We start from the raw sequence: 19761 nt of genomic DNA on the forward strand, positions 1-19761 counted from the left end.
TCTTCTTATCTTATACCAAATAATACTATAATCGGATAGGGTGTAGTTCCACTCTTTTATGATAAAACTACTGAGTTACAAGGTTAGTTGGTATCCTTGAGAAAAAATCGGCATAATTATATGGAAGGCGGGCCTCCATTTCACGTTCGCTCCTTGGGCAAGTCTATGACCAACGTGCTTAATATGATATTATATGATAATCAATATATTTGGGAGCGAGCACCATTTTTCAATAAGCCCTCCAAAATGATTTGTTAATTTCAATCAAGTTTTATAATATAATGAAAATATTTTATAATTATTTATGTGTGTTGGGAAAAACATAAATAACGATAAAAAGTTTAATTAAATACATATTTATTTTTATTACATTAAGCCTGTGAAATTTATGAATAAAGTCGTGTTAAATTTTTTAATTATTAATTTTAGTATAAATTAAAATAATTTTCTCCTTACTTTCAATAATATTATCTAATTCTATATCTTATGTTCTGCCTTTTATTTACCTAATATAATATTTTTATTAAACTAAATATATTATTTTTATATAAATCTAGATAGAATTAAAAGTCAAATTACTACAATCAAAATATTAAATATTGACATTTATTTTAAAAAAGAGAATTAAAATAATTAGATTTTTCCTTAATTTTATGCAGTAACAATTAAAATGACTTTTTTTTATGATTAATTCAGTATATAAAATTATCTGTAATAAAATTCAGCAATTAATTACAACTTCGCAAAAAAATATTTAAAAAAAACGATTGCCTAAATTATAATCAAAAAATAAAATGGATTTTAAATAATAATTTACAATTTTTTAAAAAATCATTAATTTTAATCATGATTTAAATCTCCAATTAAATCATGTTAATCAGCGCATAAACATTTATAAAAACGCAGTTTCCTTTTTTTTAAAAAACGCTCAATTAGGTCGAACTATTATGCAACTTCTTTTTACCGCTAAAAAAACGAGTAGTTTGGGCAGGATTTTATTTAGAAATAAATTAGAATATTAAAACTAAAAATGTAAATGCAAATATTTTATTTACTTTTAATTAGAGATTTGCAAAGTTAGGCCCGGCCCAAAAGGGCTTCGGGCCGTGCTCGAGCCTAATTCTATTTAAAATAATCGGGTTCGGGCCGGGCCTAATATTTAAAAAAAATTCGGGCCGGGTCGGGTCGGACCTTGGAAATTTTTATAAATATATCTAAATTTATCAATTTTATATTGAATTTTTAATGTAAAATAAAAATATTTGATTTTGTTTATTGAAACTAAACGACATATAACATATGTCATTTATTTTGAGTAATTATAAAGATTTTAAATAAATTCTGGACGGGCTAGGTGGGTAAATTTTTTTATAAAAAATTTCGGGTTCGGGCCGGCAAAACTTTTCTAAAAATCATTTGGGGCCGGGCCGGGCTTGAAAAATCAGGCCCGATGCAGATCACTACTTCTAATAACAATTTTTTAAAAATATCAAGGTGTCGAAATCATAATTTATCAAAACTTAAAAAATCGCAATAAATTTTAACTATATTTTATTTCGGCTTATTAAACAAGTTTACAGTGCTGGAGATTTGATGGAAAACATTTCCATATTTTTTTTTATTTACAATAATAATTATTTGACTTGCCAAAATAAATTTGTTTACAATTACACCTATTTATATACTTTTATCAATTTTTACAAGTTAAATAATTTTATTTACAAAACGAATTTTAAAAAAAAATATGCAAAGTTTTCCATTAAATCTGAACAACACCGAAATACAGTGATAATTATATTTAGTGGCCTTTCCAATGCTTAAAAGTTATTAATTATAATATTAAAAAAAATTTTTTTATTAATTTATTTGATTCTTATATTAGTATTGTCTATTGTATTTCTTTTTAAATGCGGAGTATCATTAAAATATCTATAAAATGAAAAACCTAATTTTCCAGCTTTTTCTAATCCAAGCATGCTTCCAAATTTATATCGAATTAAGCCAAAAGGAGAACACATTCTTACAAACACTGTCTCTGTCTAAGTTGTGTTAGACTTAATAGTTGATTAAAGATTAAGATAATATCTTTATTATCAGGCTACAAAAATTCAATTTTAGGATCTCTGCCACTCAAGATTCAAGACTTAATTTTTAATATATTTATATATGCGTCATGGCTAAAAAAAAGCAAGCCGAATTATATCACAACAAAAACGTTAAGGAAAAAAATTTCCTCATTTCGTTTCTCTCCGTCGGGATCGGACATCTGTAGAATTAGGCTGGATAGTGGGCTCCAGGAACAATTTAACAGATGATCAATTTTTTAAAATCTGTTTATGAGATCAATTTTTTCTTTATTAAAAAGCAATAATTTTGGGATTATATTAAACCCTGTCGGATCGGATCCTACTATGAATGCGGCCATGACCGTAAATTCGCGCGAAATATGAATTAAGGGTTAAAAAAGGCTTTTATAACAAATTTCGAGCAGACAGGCAAAATTTTATGAAATAAATGTTATTAATTGAATAAAATTTATCTTTTTTAAAAAAATGTTGAGATGATTAACGCGATCTGGTGAGTTATATAAATTAAATGAAACGAAAAAATACAAAATTTGTAATTCTAGAATGCGGAAAATAATTTTTCGATTCCCGAGATAGGAATAAAGTTAAATATGACTATCAACAAATCAATCCCAATTTGGGGAGAATATATATAAAAATACACGTAATTCTTTCATTGAAAGAAAAAGAAAAGAAATACACATAAATATAGCAAATTTTGTATATTGCCGTGAATTCGTGCTAACTGTGAATGCAGGCTAAAGCCAGGATAAGAGTAGTCTAAAAATCCCGAATTTGGGTGGAATTAAAAAAAATGGATTGATTAATTTTAGCCACCTGGAAATTTGGGAAAATTGATGTCTAAAAAACTTTTTGTCACCTAGGAGCAACATATCCAGGCTTACATAATATTATTTTGGTTATTATCTTAATCACGTTTATTAAAGTCGACCCGAATCGGGGTTTTTAACAACACTAGAATAAGAGCTAGTGATGACAGATGAATGATATAATACGTTGGGTTAAAATATAGAAATTTAACAAACAACGTCCCAGATGTGATTATATTTCAATAAATAAACTTTCCCTTTCCTTTAGCGACATGCACAAAAAATGATGTTCCGAGCTGATAATCTAACCTTAACTTGCCGCGCCTAGCCTGGTAAAAAAATATTTTTTTTTGTATATAAAGAACTGCAGGCTCTGCCCTAAGACCGAATATTTTAAATCGCCATTATTATTATTATCTAATTAAAAATAAAAAAATATATATATTTAAAAATTGTGTGTCGTAGATGTTGTAACTGTTGAAGAAAAGAAGAAATAAATTTAATATAATACATCAAATGTCAGTTATTTTCTGACAGGGAAATTAAGTTTTTCTTGGGGGAAGAAGAGGAGATAGGGATCACGGGGTGTGTTTCATTGTTCGGAAAAACCCGTAGTTGGAGATTGGGAGATATTGGATTAGATGTCAGCTGTGGACCTTTGAGAAATGAAGAATTGGATAATTATATTATGTTATATTTTTCTACATATTTTATGTTAGATTGTTGTGGTTTTATTGGAAATAAAGATAATTATGTTAAATATGGATCGTCGTTAATGGTCAATGTATTTATTTAATATTATTAGAAAGAATTATTTTGGGTTGTTAAGTTATATAATTGAGAGTAAAGGGCATTTTTATTATATTTAAGGTAACTTGTAATATTGTTGCCAGCTGACCAGGATCGAAAGAGTGGGTTGATTCGGTTTTAAAGTAAAACAAAATTTTTATTGTATACATATTACATAAGAGAAATTTTGACAAGGCAATGTACTAAAAACTATACAGATACATGAGTTTAAGGATTTCTATACTTTTATATTTAACTTAAAAGGTGTAAGATAGAAAGTATGTAATGAGTATTAGGCAGAAATATGGAAATAAGATCAGGAATTTAAGATAGTAATATTTGGTATATTATCTTATGTCTAGATGTATATGGTACATATAATTTTGATCATTATTTGGTATGCCTTAAAACTCATTGAATGGTGTTATAGGTATTCCGTCATAGGAAGCTGAAAGACCTCATGAACAGCAGGACAGAAAGGATTGTTAAATATTTAAATATGTGAAATTTATGAAAATATATATGGATATAGACTTTTGTAATAAAGTGTGTATTATTTAATTATGCATTTTGGGTTTGTAAAGGGATGAATATGTATGGGATAATTTATTATTAATTAAGGTTAATATATTGCATAGGTAACATATGATATATTTAACTATGAATTATTATTTATAATGTTAATATATTGTATAAGTAACATATGATATATTTAATTATGAATGAGAATTTGAAGAAATTGAAGTATGATGAAGTCAGAATAATATCTATAATGTTAGATGTGGATAGTTATTTTGATTTAGTGTCTGCATTTAGTGTATATATAAATTGGATAGGAATTTGTATGATACATTAGATGGTGTATAATATTTTTTTTTCCAAATTATGAAATCTTTATATTTAATATATATATTTTTTTTTTGTTAAATTATAAAATTTTATAAAAAGTTATATTTGCAATTATTATATTATTTTTATGGTATGCAATGATTGAAGGGAAATATTTTTACAGATAAGGTCAGCCCGTGTTGATGGGTATGCCTTGAGGTGAGAATATTGTTTAGTTTGCATACTGGAGAAAGTTTTTTTTTTGGGTGTAAATTTTTTTTGTAAATTTATTCTGCATAATACATTTTTTTTATTTTTGTAATAATTTTATAGCACATCACATTTTACTATTTAATTATGAACATATTTTTTAAAGAAAAGACTCAAATTATTTTATATTGTGAAGGTATATTAAAAATTCTTTATATATATACCATATAGCCCATTATATTCTCAATTGTTGTTATTTTGCATTCTACATTTTTGTGAATTTGTGCTAACTGTGATGACAGAGTTAGGTAGAAATGGTATATTTTTCTTAGGATACTGAGTAATTCCTAGATGGGAAATATTGTATTTTCTACGTATTATATTTGTTCCTTCATATAAAATATTAAATGTATTTGTATATGGATATATTGTAATTTTAGGTAGAATCTTTGTTTGGCAAAGTTTCGCAATTATTTGTAATACCTAAGGATGGATTTTTCTATTCATTTTAGGAAATATTTACATAAATGTAGCTTTGTTTTTTTTACATGACAGAAGGAAAATTACATGTGTTGAAATTGCATTTCACACACAGACAATATGTTCACATTACATTATTATATGTAATATCATTATTTCTTAATTACCATGAATCATATCCAAATAATGTGTATTATAGCTCATATTTCCCAAATGTCTTAAAATGAATGAATTATTATGTTTTGCTGATATTACATTGTCCATATTAATGTTGCATAGATTATAAATGCAGATACCCCAATGTACAGGTCATTATTGATAATATGTGTTTTCGCGATTATATGTTGAAAGGTATTGGCGATATTATATTATAAATCATCATAAGGGAAGACGATTCGACAAATTCCCTGAACGTCTTCAAGGCGTCTCGATACAATTCAAAAAGGTGATTCGATACAATTCAAAGAGGTGATTCGATACAATTCAAAGGGGTGATTCGATACAATTCAAAGGGGTGATTCGATACAATTCAAAGAGGTGATTCGATACAACAACACCACAGAGAGAGGGACGCTGGGCTTGTGAAGGGTGGGCGTGTTGTAACTGTTGAAGAAAAGAAGAAATAAATTTAATATAATACATCAAATGTCAGTTATTTTCTGACAGGGAAATTAAATTTTTCTTGGGGGAAGAAGAGGGACGCTGGGCTTGTGAAGGGTGGGCGTGTTGTAACTGTTGAAGAAAAGAAGAAATAAATTTAATATAATACATCAAATGTCAGTTATTTTCTGACAGGGAAATTAAATTTTTCTTGGGGGAAGAAGAGGAGATAGGGATCACGGGGTGTGTTTCATTGTCCGGAAAAACCCGTAGTTGGAGATTGGGAGATATTGGATTAGATGTCAGCTGTGGACCTTTGGATGTCAGCTGTGGACCTTTGAGAAATGAAGAATTGGATAATTATATTATGTTATATTTTTCTACATATTTTATGTTAGATTGTTGTGGTTTTATTGGAAATAAAGATAATTATGTTAAATATGGATCGTCGTTAATGGTCAATGGTATTTATTTAATATTATTAGAAAGAATTATTTTGGGTTGTTAAGTTATATAATTGAGAGTAAAGGGCATTTTTATTATATTTAAGGTAACTTGTAATAGTAGAGTAGATACAATATTTCCTATTTTCATTTTTTCAACTAAAAAAATTTCTAGTAAAGTATTATTCAAATTAATTATTTTTATTTTAGATTATACTCAATCAAATTAAAAGCAACAATGATATACTCAATATTTAAAATATAATATACTTTTTGAGGGAAAAATTTATTTAAGATATCTCCCCTTTCCTCTGTCTCAAATTCAGGCAATTAATATATGTTGCCAAGGAGAGAGCGCAAAATGACTGATACTGATATAAATGACTATATTAAATTACAAGAGGAACAGGAAATAAGGGAATTATCATCTACCAGTCAAATTGAAAGTGTCGTGATTCAAACTCACTCCTTTTTATGCCAATGAGGAGGTAAAATAATTAGTTATTATATAAGGATTTTATATTCTTTGAAATAGGTAAATTTTTAAAAGTCTATGCCCAGAAAAAACTTATATATCGTCAAATCCAGGCACGCTAGAAAATGGTACTTCTGCAGGCCTTTGATATAAATAAATTTTAAAGGACACATGAAAAAACCCAATAATCGACCGATGGTAATGCTAATTGGCAGATATAACTCTTAGAAATCTAGATATAACTTACCATTTTAATGCCATTCTTTTTTTTTAATGTTCAGTTTAAAGCTTAAGATCTTTTTTGAAAAATTCTAATCGTTTTAAAACTTTCAGAAGTTTTAATTTTTGAGATTCTTCTAGAATTATATTTTTGACATGTTATTAAATTTCAAAAGTTTGCGTCGTATTTTTTTGGACGTAGTATAAACAAAATAATATTACATATGATTACATTTCTAGGAAAAATGAAGAGATTTCTTATAATAATAAAGATATTGTTAAAACTAATTTTTATAATAATTTTAAAAGTAAATCGGATTAAGTTTGAATTTATAAAACCATTATATAATGTTGTTTGTTTTTACTTTTTTCAATGAAATTTTTCAATGTGCTGTTTTTTAGCTAATTAAATTTTTAGATAAATTACAAAGATAACAATATTATCATGAGAAAATTTTTTAAAATAATTTGACCTTTACAAAATATTGATTCACAAAATCGTAAATAAAATCAAAATGTTTAATGTTTTCACTATTGCTGTCAAACGGCTCGATTTGATCCGCGTTTTTTAAAAAACGACCAACTCATTATTTTATCCAGAAAAATATTTGGCAACAACTGGAAAATTTTGTTCATTAATATAAAAATTTTGATATCTAATACTGGCTAAAATATTGAGTCGCCATTTTAAAAAATCGAGCCACATTAATCACCTAATCAGCCCACTTTTTAAAAGATATTAATATAAAAAGTTTTGATATCTATACTGGCTAAAATATTGAGTTGGCCATTTTAAAAAATCGAGCCACATTAAATTTCACCTAATCAGCCCACTTTTAAAAAGAAGGGGAGGGGCAGTATATCGATAATAATAAGTATAGTAAGTAGATTCTGTAATTTCGGGCAAAAAATTGAAAGAATAGATAAAAAATTAATTAAACCCGATCATCTCGTTTTTCATATCCCTAATAAATATACCACGTTTAGCGGAGAACTAAATATGACTATACCGATAATTTTCATTTTCCTTCGATTGAAATTTAGATATTTATTTTTAAACACGCTTAATAAAAAAAATGGTTATTTTTAAATGAGAAGGGGGGGGGGGGTTGTATAAAAAAATATAATATTGCAAAAATTTTAAATGACAAAAATAAATCGGGGAACGACAATTATCACTTTACAAAAATAATATTTTCCCAATCAATCATCTTATATCAATGATTCAATTGAATTTCTTGCCAAAAAGATGTTCGAGGGGAATATATTAAATCTTACATTTCATCTTTTCTTTCCCCGTAAATGAGGAATTTTTTGTATATATTATAAAAAAAATACAGTGGTATGTAAGAATAAATAGACAAGCAGTAACTAGATTTAGTTCACAATTTTTTTTACATGATTACATAATTTGTCATAATTATTTTATGTCATTTTAAATAATTTGAGGTAACTTGTTAGTGAAGTCTGCAGTTTCTTAGTATGGGTAATAAATTTAAAAAAGAATAATAATTAAGTTCCTAATTTATAAAATATTATTATATTAAAAAGATGAATTGAAATGTTAATATTTATTTTTTAAAAAAATTAGAAGTTCGTTAGTTAAAATTTCTTAGTCAAATTTGCGAAATTTCTCTAAATTTGTGAACAATTGTGTTAAAATTTAAATGGCGCATTTTCGTTTCTACCGATGGATAATAATATTTATATTGAGCAGTGAACAACTGATTAATTGGTATAAATTTAAATTTATTTACTTATTTTAGCTTTTAAAATCAATTATTTTTCGACCCATTCTGAGCCTGCAGTTTATTTAGCCTTTTTTTTAATCAATATTTTTGATTTTGAAAATTCAAAAAAAAAGAAGTTTTTGATTTGAATTATTTTACAGTATAAACAATATAAATTTTTACTACATTTTACAATGCGTGGGATAAATGTTTCTGATTTGCTTATAGCAATTTATCATCAATAAATGTTTTTAGGTAAACAATTTTTAAATTTAATCACTTCCTTCTGGGTATAATTATTTGAGTTAAAAAAACATATTTTGGAATAATATATTTTTTTCAAGAGGTCAAGGTAATAAAAATCCTTTAAAATTATTATAAGTATTTTTTTATGGGGGAGAAATGTCATTCAAAGGGATGACCGATGACCACCCAATCATGTATTAAAAGTAATAATATTCTCGTAAAAGAAATGTCGTTTGCAAAAGGATGCCCTAAATCAATTGGGCATGATAAGGTAAGGGGTAATATGGTATAATCTTATGGTAATATATTTACATCTATTTGAAAGGGAGAGAGGGGCAATATGATTATCAAGTAAGTTTCCAAGATAAAATAAAATCAAAAAAGGTGTTTATGTGGCATAAAGTCAAAAGTATTAAATAAATTATTATCTTCTTATCCAGTTTTTCTTGAACTATAAAAATTTTTAAAAAATCGTATTTTAAAAAAAAATAATAATATTAAACAAATACCGTTTTAATTTTAGAGTAAACATTAAAATAATTTGATGACCCCAATAAGAAACTATACGTAAACAATTCGATCTTTTTCAAAATAATAAAACTTTACTTTTCTTTTGTGCCACCATAAAAAAATGGAAGTTTTGCGAAAGAATAATAGTCTGACCCAGGGTTCCAGATGAACCCAAAATTTTCATCAAACCCGGGGGTTATAACCCGGGATCCGGTCAATTTCATGAACCAAATTTAGACCCGGTCAAATGTTTAAATTATTTTATTATTGTTTTCAAAAAATAATAATATTTGGATTACGAACTTAATTTTTTTACTAGCTAGATATGATAATGGAAAATAGGTAAAAAAAAAAATTGGGCAAGGCTAGTTAGGCTTAAATTTTGAACTAGAATAAATATATTTAAAATTTTTTTTTGCAAGAAACAAGGTCCCAATATTTATTTTTTTAATATTTGTTTGTAGAATGATCAAAGACTTCGTTATGTTCAGTGTAAAAAATGCGAATCTTATTGGGAAAAAAATAATTGATTTCTACATTTAAATAAATTCGGCGGGTCTGATGTTGTACCAAATCGTAATTTTTTTTTAGTGTGGTCCCCATATATAACCCTAATCATAAAACAATAGGAAGGATAGGTGCAAAATGTTATAATTCAGATTTTTAAAGTTATGCACTTTTGTTTGCGCTTGAACAAATATTTTAAAATAAGATCTTGAGAAGAAAAAAAAGGTGCATTTATATCGACAGAACTTCATTCATTGACTTAACATATCATAAATTAAGAAATAATACCCAATTTAAATATTTAAAAAATGTTCTTTAGGCAATTTTGAACTTCATTCATTCACTTAATTTTAGAGTTGTTAAAGCTACCTTTTTTGTAATTATTTAATTTTTTAGCGCGCTACTTTTTTTGAAAGTAGCTAAGTAGCCGCTACTTCGCTACTTAAAAAATATAATGAAGGTAATTATAAACATGAAAATTTAAATAAAATATCATAATTAATTATAATTTTTATAATTTATTATTTAATTATGAAATTAAAATATAATTTCAATTTGTAATTTATATTTTCATTTGTATTATAAACCTAAATCACGTGTTAATAATTTAAAATGTCATCGCCTATGGATATCCAAATCGCTGAAAGTGATTCAGACAATGATATTAATGAAATGCAAGATACCAAGGGAAGAAAATGTTCTTTAGCTATAATACAAATTTCCCATTCCATAGATTTGAATTTTTTTTAAAATAAATATATAACCACTGGTTTCAAATTTATTTGTTTAAAATGTTAAAAAAAGTATTTCCCCAAATCAATCCAGTAGCTATAACCTCAAGAAACACCTAAAAGTAAATTGTCATTTTTACTTCTAATAATATTTATTTTATAAGACTGTTCATGTGTTTTAAGGAAATGGAGAAACATCTAAATAATTTGTATAGGCGACTCTACATCCAAAAAGACTAATTTAATTCAAACCAAATTAATTAATAAGGCAAATGACAATATTTCTCAGAAATTAGCTGATAAAGTTATTGTTGATTTTATAATTTATACAGTTCAGCCAATGTCCTTAGTTGATAATCCATCATTTACCATGATGATTAAAACTCTATCCCCCTGGTACAACAATTTTATGCCGCCAGACACTAATGAATAAAATAGCAGATAACTTTAAAATGATGAAAGATGCTCTAATAGTGGAGTCGGGAGATAGTTGAACACATAACAGAAGGTAAAAAGATTAAATACGCCTTTACCCTCAAGTGCTAGTGTCAGAGATTATTTAATAAGGCAAAACTTATACTTTCTGATCGTCGCTCTAGACTTGGGGTTGATAATATTGAAATTATTTTATTATTAAAATGCAACAAATTACCATAAATATTTATTTTTATTATATAAATTTTTTTATAATCAAAACTAACTATATTTTAATATTTATAAATGTTGATTTTTATATATTTACTATACAATAACATAAGCAAAAAATAAAAAATTTATTTGTAAATTTTTTTTAGAAAAAGTAGCTTAAAAAGTAGCTAAAGCTACTTTTAAAAAATAGTAGCTAATAGCGAGCTACTTTTTTGACAAATAGCGATAGCGGTAGCGCGCTACTTTTTTTAACAAATAGCGATAGCGGTAGCCAACTTTTCTTAATATATCATAAATTAAGATGTAATACCCAATATAAATTTTTAAAAATGCCCTTCATGCAATTTTAATAGGTTATCAGAGCACAATTTTAACAATATTATTTAAGCAAATAGATTTCGGAAAAAGATAAGCCTCCAAATATCAATACTGAGGTTATGTCCTAGTTCCTCTTTTATCTAAATAGCAGGCTGTGGCCGTCTATATAGATTTCTCTAAACAGCCTAAAAAAGAAGCAGGATATTTAGATTTACACACGTAAAGTATTTTTGTGACTCTTTCTGAACAAAAATATTTATTTAATGTACACACTTAAAACAAAATTGCTTTAGTTCAAAATCTGTTTAGCCGAAAGTTTCAAAAAATAAGACAAACCGGGACACGGCCTGATGCCAAGATTCAATAATTACTTTTAAATGGTCAGAAGGCATGGGCAGATATATAAATATCAAAATATCACAAATCGACAACTAATTCATTACAGGAATTATTAATTTGTAAAAAAAATTGATGAGGAAAGTTTCAAATAGTAAAGAAAATTATCAAGTGTTAAATATTTTACGCGATATCAAGCGCCTAGCCCTAAGCGTGATATATATAACAGAGATTCCCTCATGAAAGCCCATCATAGTGGGATTAAAGATGGAAATAATTAAATAATTAAGAGGACCATCCATGTTTTTTGGGCACGCCGCAGGTATCTGTGCGCGCAAGAGGCACACTTAAACGTTCATGGGAAATAAGAGGAGAGGTAAAAAGCCCATGCCCGATTAAATAAAAATTTGATTATGGAAGGGTTATGTTGACTATGTTTATTTTACTTTTATTTAGCATTGTGAGAAACCTAAAAATAAACATGATTAAATAAAATAAAAAATACCAGTACAAATACAATCACTTACCAATAAAACTAGTTCTTTATATCCAACTTTGAAAATAATCAATAATCCAATATAATATTCAATATCTATCGTACCCGAAAAACCTAACCCAAAAAATTATTTAAAAAAACATATGAAAATTAAAATATACCATATTTAATTCTTTTTTTCTCTTATTAAAAAATTTTCCCTTCAATTAATCTATTTTTGGCATACACTTTCTCGTAATGGGTATAGATATATCACGTTGGTTATAGTATAGTAATTATCTAAACAACGACCAAATTTTATAAAAATACAACTTGACCCATTTTTAGATTAATATAATATTATGGGAATCAGGCAGTCACTTCCGAAATTCTATTTATCAACATATCTAGTAACAAGAACCACCTGATTGGCTTCAGAAAAAGTGGTCTTTAAATTCGAAATCAGATTTCTAAGGTGATTTCTATATGTATTAGCCGATTAAGCCATATACGCTATAAAATAACAAATTTTTCTACGAGACTATCTATTTTAATAAGAGCAAATTTTAAAAAATCAATAACGTTCAAAGCTATACATCACATCTCTTCAATAGTTTGAGAAACCGTATAATATCAAATTAAGCTCCCGATCCAATATTATATATATTTGAACCAATTTAATCAAAAAAAAATCTATACTTTTTATTCAAAAAAGGAAATTTATTGGCCAAATATGGAACACCGAAATTTTAATTTTTTCATTTCCATCAAAATAGATATTTAATGCATTATCACTATTAATTGGGTAATGGCTAAATGTCGGTTAATGATAGATACTGCCAAGTCAATATATAACAATTTTCACATCCTAATTTGGTAAATAGCGACCAAGATTTATTAAAATATAATAAGACTAACTTATTATTTAATATATATTAACGGAATCATGTGGTCGAGTCCGTACTACTATATATCATCTCTCCAAGGACTGAAACACCAAGTTGGCTTAAGAAAAAAACATGATCCTTGCTGGGATTCGAACCCAAAACCATCGAATAGGAAAAACGACGCTCTTGTCGACTAGGCCACAGATGCTTTTCATAAATCACGATTTTTCAAATATACATTATAAATAAATTTGGCAGTGTCTATCCAAATGAAAAATAAAAATTTGATAAATACTACCTTAGGCAGTACCTATCATTATATATGTCGGCCAATTCGGCTCAAATATATTGGCACGTGCCGAAGAAAATTTGCCGAAATGAAGGCGTTTAAATTTATATATATTAGTTTCTTTCAAATTATTTTTAAAGATAACCTCGGAGGCCAACGCGATAATTTTCCGATAAAAAATCGGTTTTAGCAGGTTAAAAATGTAATTGTCTAAATATAATTCACGAATACTGGTCTATTTTGATATTAAAAATAATTTAATTCCCGAAAAGTTTATAATCTATTCATCGCTTATTTAAAAAAAATAAAATAGATACTTACAATGATTATGGCTGATCGTGACTCGTTTAGATTATTTGTAAATCCTTTTCGTTTCTTGTCGCGAAAACAAAAATCACATTTTTTTTGAAACTTTTTTATATGATTTTATTTTGCACTAATTTTTTTAAAAAATTTTATTAAAGAAAACCAAATTTTTTACGATGTATTTTTCTTATATTAAATTTTATGCTAGTTTTTTTTTATATATCATACTCTCTTCAAATATGATGATTAAAATTTTTTATTTTTCTTTCAGTGAAATTATTTCCTTATTTTATTATATTTATAAATTGTTTTTTTTAAAGAAATATTTGTATCTTTGGGGACAAAACCCGAATTATATACGAAATTTTTTTTATTATATTCTCTCATTTTAAATAAATCAATATTTTTTTTTAAAAAAAATTGAATTTTTGTTCATTTAATATTTTAATATTATTTTGAAAATTATGTCCTCAGCTTTTGCTGTGCTAAATAGACATTTAAATCATGCCAAAGATTGAAGGGTAATGTTATAATTTAATAAAATAGCAATTTAATTGTAGTAATTTGTTTATCTAAAATTTTAACAAATTCACCTTCATAGAAATTTGTATTTATATGTATAATTTATAGATAATATTTTTTTAAAATTAATTAGAAATATGAGTTAAAATTAATTTATAATCTAAACATTTAAGAATCTTTTGATTTGATTTGAAAAATTGGCTAAAATTAATATTAATTATAAAAAAAATATTATATATTATAATTTAAATTTTGGGTTATACATTTCAAGAGTGGTTTTATTTTAATAAAATTTTATTTATTTTTTGATAAACTATCAAATTGATAGGTTGTGTCTTTATAAAAGAGACTAACAAAAATTATAACTCACAATAAGGGCAACTTTTTTAGTTGGGTATTATAATTTTACACTTATAACTAAATTCTTCCATATATTTACAAGCAATGTTAAATTAATCATAACAAACATTACTTTTTCAAAAATTGTAGTAAATGGCATAACTTTTCCTAGGGCTGTCCCAATATTAAATAACAGATTGGAGACAAATTTATTTTCTTTTTCAAATTATTAAGTCAGGCCACTATTTCAAAAAAATAAATCCAATAATCACTTTTTTTTTGTAATTTATATTATATATTATACATAATTTTATAAAATGAAATTATTGAATAGCTAATAATAAAATTGTTTTTTTTGTTAAATGATTTTGCACATGAAAAGGATTTTAAAATATTTAACAAGCCATATTCAGCTATTAAATTTCCCATATTTTAAATAAAATGTTTAACTTTTGGGGCAATAAAAAAACAAAATATATTTCTTGTTATAATTCACCAAATATTGTAATGGCTATGAAAAAAGAAAAATTCAAAGTGCTCCTTATTTTGTTTACAGTATAAGGTCATTTCTTGCTAAGAAAATTTAAATTTTTTATGAATTGGTAAAGTTAGAGAGTAAATAAAGATCAGTCTAAATATTCAAATTGGGTTAATATAAATTTTAGATTGTAGGTGAAAAGTTCTCTAAAAAAATGCCATTACTTTATAGCACTGGCATAAATTTATAACTATTGGCCACTTATCTATTAAAATTTAAACAATCATCATCAATACTGATTGTTATTGGTATCAGCCCAATAATGATATTAAGTATTGGTATTATACCTCTGAAATTATGTATAAAAAGATCCATTTTTTGAAAATGTTGATTTATTCCAATATTTTCAAAATAATCAAATCTGTTATTTAATAATAGCAGAGCCTTATATGACTAATAAAATTACTCATTTGAAATTTAGGTGCATATATTTAAATTAAATTTGAGAAATATACAATTTGACAGATATCTTGAAGAAATAGAACACACAAAATAAATATTAATTTTAATAAATATTGCTGAATAATCAATAAAATAAAATATGATCACACCTGAATAATTTTATATTATATATATTTCCTTTATATTTTTCTTTTTTTTATAAAATTTTGTGGCATAGTGGTTTTTTAATTAAAAAATAAACTATTTGACAAACGTAGCTTTAAATATTATATTTTAATGCTATTAATGTTAAATTTTAAACAAACCAATAAGATTTATAAGAGTAAAAATTAGCTAGAAATACAAAATGGACTAATTTTATTTTTGGAAAGATTTACTTTTAAAGTTATGACTTTCAAAAAAATCTAAAATTAATAGGTGGAATGATTATCTTTATCAATGTCTTAATAGTATGTTACCTAATATAAAATTAAGATTATACATTTAAAATGAAATTTATAACTAAAAATATTATTATATGATTGGCAAGTAATATTTTAAATATTTTATTTTATAAATATTTGAGTATTAAACTATCTAATATAAAGATGATGATATAAGTTATATTTACATATAAATAATTTTAATAGACAAATAATATCTAAAAATAATTTTATATATAACTCGTAAAGTTACCTTTGCATGAAAGAATATAAAATAAAAATTTTAAAATTTTTATATTGGATGGATGCCAATAGTGCTTAGCTAAGCTAAAAAAATTTTTCTTTGGTAACTACCAGATAAAGTCCTTCCTAGACATGTTTTCACTTAAAAATTCTTAAAATGTTTGTATGTTACCGTGTCTATGGTCCTTTCTCCTGACCTTGACACTAGTTTTAGGTCATATATAGTTCTAATTTATTATTAATTCTAATTAAAATTACGCAACTTTAATATTTTTTATTACTAATATAATATTTAAAATTATTAAATTATTATACCTTTTTAAAAACTGTTTTATACATAATATGTTAAGATTAAGAGATTTTCTATGAGTGGCATGGTTCAATTCTCTATTAAGCAAATATATCCAATGAGCACACTTACGTTCTTTGAACTCAGGGCTAGGCATAGCCTGGGAAGGGGGATAGTGTTAAACATGGATAATTATTTTATCATACTGGTTGTTATATAGCGCAATTTTTTATATGTTGCATTCATTTAATTAACAAATTTATATTAACTTCACTTAAGATTTTAGAATATTTCCATACATTCACTTGGTAGTAAGCATCATTAATCATATGAATGACGCTATGGTAAACATACATTTATTTATTTATTTACAAAACTTTCATGTATCTAACCTTGATATAACTATCCAAAATATACTTAACTTATACTATCACCCCTCTAATCTAATATTCTTAAGTAGTAAGGCAGGTTAATTAACAAAATATATCATATTTATATTAAATAAAAAAATTCAATATAGACCATAAACTTAAAATTTACCAATACCCCTCCCTATAATATACATTTTACTTAATCGGGTCGGGCTTTTCTCTCTCTTCTTATCTCCCGTAGGCGTTTAAGCAAGTGGTTTCGCCTCATGCGCTCACAGGTAACTGCAGCCTGCCCAAAAATTGTGGATGAGCTCATCTCATAGGCTACCCCCAAATTTCTTAACCCAATTAGATGGGACGAGATAGTCCAAGCGTAGCTCTGCTGTTTCATATAGCGATAAAGGGCGATTGCGCTCATTGTGACGTATGACGTAACTTTTTTAATAGTTTCATTTAAATTTTTAATAGATTTTTTTTTATATAAAAAGAATAAATTTATTATATTTTTTTAGTTAAAAATCTTAAATTTTTTAAACCTTAACATGGTGGCAGACGTGGGATTTATAATTTTAAAATCTTTTAAATTTATTTTTTTTCTACCGAATATAATTTAGATCAAATCAGAGTTATACAAAAGATCTTCTTTGAAGATTTTTGAGCGATAAAATTTGAAGATCTTTTATTTTTTAAAAATTTTGTGTAACGATCAACGATCTTCAAAAATCTTCATGATATTTATTTTTTTACCCCTTTATTAAAAGCCCAGATGTTTTTCAATTTTCATCAAGGCAGGAGGAGAGGTATAAAACATAAAAGAAATATTATATTAATAAAATTGAAAAACATCTGGGCTTTTAATAAAGGGGTAAAAAAATAAATATCATGAAGATCTTTGAAGATCGTTACACAAAATTTTTAAAAAATAAAAGATATTCAAATTTTACGATCGATCTTTGAAGATCTTTTTATTTTGAGCAAATGTACAACTCTGGATCAAATGGATAAATCAACAATAAGGAGAATTACTAAACTTAATATCAAACTAGACGAATCTATCATGGATAATGTTTGTTATAAATGGAAATGATTACTAAAATTGCGTATATTAACTTACAAGAACCAATATGATAGTTAGACAATAGGTTATAAATTCTATAGAGTAAAACCAATGACGATTTACAAAATATTCTAAATCCAAGTAAAAAAAAGGAAGTTATTTAAGAGTTGTATAAAATAACTTAATAAATTAAATATAAATCAGTAATAATGAACATATATGAATACTTAGATAACCTTAAAAAATATTTGCTTAATAATGAATTACAGTTAAATTTCTTGATGACCTACCCATTGATATTTTTCGCATTTTTGATTTCTGGGATTATGACCAAATGTGGGAATAAACTGAATTACCTAAAAATAAATTCTTAGCTATAATAAAAAATATTATGTAGATAGGCCATATTTAATTCAATTCCCGGATCATTATAAAATTCATATTGACAAAATTCAGTCTAAAAAAAATTATTATAATACTTTGAAAAATATTGAACAAAATATTCAAAATGAAAGAGATTCCTATAAACTAAAAGAGATAAATTAGATAATAAAATTTGAAACATTTGTGATTATAGAAAATAATGAAATAAACATTAAAAAATAATGAAAATAAAGAAATAGACATTAAAGAAAATAATGAAATAAAAACTTTTATAATTGATAAATTTAAAAAAACTGTGAAAATAAAGAAATTTTGAACAATTTATTAAGAGAGGCAAGGTGATAGTTAAACATCTTGATGATAAAAAAGTTTTTAAGAATAAGATATGGAAATCATATATTAGAAATGGAAGGCGAAATAAAATTCTTTTTAGAAAAAACAATTTAAAGATAATTTATGATATGAAAAAGTTGTTTATATTGAAAAATAAGGGAGTAAAATTTAAAAAATAAAAATAATTGAATTTTAATATTAATAAAAAAAAATATTATATAAAACGCTACAATTAAAGATATTTTTAAAAAAAAATGATGTTAAAATTGAAATTTAATATTGATAATAATTATTATATAAAACGCGTAATTAGAAATAAATATAAAATGATATATTATAAAAAAAGCGGAATCAAAAATAAATGATATTTTATGAAATCTATTATATAAAACGGGAAATTGAGAAACGTAAAACGCTATTATCTAAAATGCAATATATATTATATAAAATAATAATAAAACGCGACCAATCATTCATTTTATTTCGATTATTCAATATTTGATTAATTTATTCTACTTCAATTATTCATAATCAAATTCGATATTCATTAAATTAATTCTATTTCGATTATTCGACGATTCTTATTTTATTACGACGTTATTCAATAATACCTATATTCTAAAATCATTCAAAATCTTCGCATATATATTTAATAACAAACAATGATAATAATTAACAGTAGGATGACAAAGTCAAATCATATGAACAACTAAACTATTTTTCAAAGATTTGGAGGGAGTAAGACAAGATAAGAAAGTTTACGAACATATATCAACTAATACTAAATATGATAATACCCAGATGATGCCATATACTGAGAGCAACAGACATTATGATAATAATTATAAACATCAGTTTAGACAACCATGGCAGATTTGACGATATTATGGCAACCCAAGATTTAACAACCAAAACAACTATCTCCAAGACAAAACTAT

The 19761-nt window shown here is 25.2% G+C and overlaps 1 protein-coding gene and 1 long non-coding RNA gene across 5 annotated transcripts in view; one reads left to right on the forward strand and one right to left on the reverse strand.

Annotated features, from left to right (window-relative positions):
- Positions 1–16508, reverse strand: part of LOC135923227 (uncharacterized) — a 36752-nt gene extending 20244 nt beyond the window's left edge. For both annotated transcript variants that reach the window (XM_065457868.1, XM_065457867.1), the window contains exon 1: positions 16400–16508. The gene's annotated coding sequence lies outside the window, so the exon portion shown is untranslated. The remainder of the gene's footprint in view (positions 1–16399) is intronic.
- Positions 3468–4246, forward strand: LOC135925050 (uncharacterized). 3 transcript variants are annotated; one of them, XR_010571505.1, is made up of 3 exons: positions 3468–3586; positions 3790–3828; positions 4048–4246. It is a non-coding gene; the product is annotated as an uncharacterized LOC135925050 (long non-coding RNA). The 3 variants fall into 3 exon arrangements; XR_010571507.1 differs by having other exon boundaries at positions 4116–4246; XR_010571506.1 differs by lacking the exon at positions 3790–3828 and having other exon boundaries at positions 3473–3586.
- Positions 16509–19761: the final 3253 nt, after the last annotated feature.

This window comes from Gordionus sp. m RMFG-2023, chromosome 2, assembly GCF_954871325.1.
Source record: "Gordionus sp. m RMFG-2023 chromosome 2, tfGorSpeb1-WG-v2, whole genome shotgun sequence".
Lineage (NCBI taxonomy): Eukaryota > Metazoa > Nematomorpha > Gordioida > Chordodea > Parachordodidae > Gordionus > Gordionus sp. m RMFG-2023.